This window comes from Benincasa hispida, chromosome 11 (genome assembly GCF_027475165.1).
Source record: "Benincasa hispida cultivar pf3 chromosome 11, pf3_genome.v1.1, whole genome shotgun sequence".
Lineage (NCBI taxonomy): Eukaryota > Viridiplantae > Streptophyta > Magnoliopsida > Cucurbitales > Cucurbitaceae > Benincasa > Benincasa hispida.
This window is the reverse complement of record NC_143488.1, coordinates 48,827,520-48,829,288: the sequence shown is the minus strand read 5'-3', so window position 1 is coordinate 48,829,288 and position 1,769 is coordinate 48,827,520. Positions and strand designations below refer to the sequence as shown.

The 1,769-nt window shown below is 21.7% G+C and overlaps 1 non-coding gene across 1 annotated transcript; it reads right to left on the bottom strand.

Annotated features, from left to right (window-relative positions):
• Positions 1-221: 221 nt before the first annotated feature.
• Positions 222-303, bottom strand: TRNAS-GCU (transfer RNA serine (anticodon GCU)). Its single transcript has one exon. It is a non-coding gene; the product is annotated as a tRNA-Ser (tRNA).
• Positions 304-1,769: the final 1,466 nt, after the last annotated feature.

Genomic DNA, 1,769 nt, shown 5'->3' with positions numbered 1-1,769 from the left:
TAAAATAGAAAAGAGGGAGAGAAATATAAGTTTTCAATATAATATAAATACAGATTTAATATTTTACCAAAAACCAAAAAAAAATAAAAAATATATATATAAATAAAAAAGGGAGAAACAAAAGAATTGCAAATACAATTACTAATTAAAATAGAAAAGAGAGAGAAATATAAGTTTTCAACATAATATAATTACAGATTTAATATTTTACCAAAAAGAAGCGTCGCCTGAAAGATTCGAACTCTCGCGGGGAAACCCCATGTACTTAGCAGGCACACGCCTTAACCACTCGGCCAAAGCAACAATTGATGTATAATAATTGCAGTTAATTTATAATTCCTATAACGTAAGTTATTATTATTATTTTTTTGTCATTTTTCTTTATTTCAGGATTAAATTTCTAGGTTTTTTTCCTTCTCCAATTTTCGTAGGCTATTTTCTTAACAAAGAATACGGTTTTATTATTATTTTTAAAATATTACACATTGAGTGTTTAAATCTTGAATTTTATTTCAATTTAGTTCTCCAAAATGTTACAATTTTACTCTTGAGATTTGAGTTTTGTTTTAATTTGGACTCTGGATTTCAAGATTTTACATTTTTAATCTCAATTTTTCATTAAATACTCACTTTCAATCATTAATGTCAATTTCTATTTATTAATTAAAAATAATTATGAAGTAAAAATTTAAACTTAATTTTAAAATTGATAAAATCAATTAAATTTAATTAATTATAATTTTTTTAACTATTTTTAATTTATTAATATAAATTAACTTTAAAGACGGAAAATGAGTATTTAGTGAAAAATCAAGTTTAAAAATATAAATCTTGAAACATAGGGACCACATTAAAGTAAAACTCAAATGACAAGAGTAAAATTTTAGCATTTTAAAATTTAGGGACTAAATTAAAATCAAATTCAATTTAAAGATTAAATGTATAACATTTTGAAATTTAAAGACTAAATAGAAACTAGACCTAAAATCTTGAGACCAAACAATATTTTTTTCTATATTTTTTCTCCTTTTGTAAAGTTTTGATCGCAGTTGTCCATTTTCAGCGGTCAATATAATTACTGTAGCTTTATTTGTCACACGACTAAGAGCAAACTCTAAAATTGGGGTTAGTTAGATTTGTAGGGTTGTTTTTTTATTTTAATTAGGTAAAATGGGAGTTTTGAAATTATTTATGGAAAAATGGTTGTTTTTTTGTCTTTATCAAATGCATTTCTTGAAGAGACAAATTTGAAAATATTTTATTCTTTTTTTTTTACCACCTTGAATGTGTCTCTAATTAGAAAAAAAAAAAGTACGAACGCATCTCTTGGAAAGACGCATTCAGTTTCAGTAAAAAATCTATTTTTTTTATTTTTTTTATTTTTTTTATTCTTTTAACACCCCTAAAATAAACCATCTCATTTCTTTTATTTTTTATAGTGATAATAATATTAGTAATTTTTTAACAATATAAACAATAATGTTATTTTGATTAAGAAATTTCTATGATTAATTTGATATACTAAATATTAATTTTAATAATATTCAATTTGTTTTATTCCAAATCATTATTACCTAAAATCAACTATCTCATTAATCTCATTTTTTATTTTAATGGTAATATTACTAATTTTTTAATAATACAAACAATAATGTTACTTTGAGATTAAGAAATTTCAATTAGTTTAATTCCAAATCAATGTTTTTGTTGAAAGTTGTTAAAAACTTATGCAGAAATATAGATATTAAGTTCTGACTATTGTAAATAAT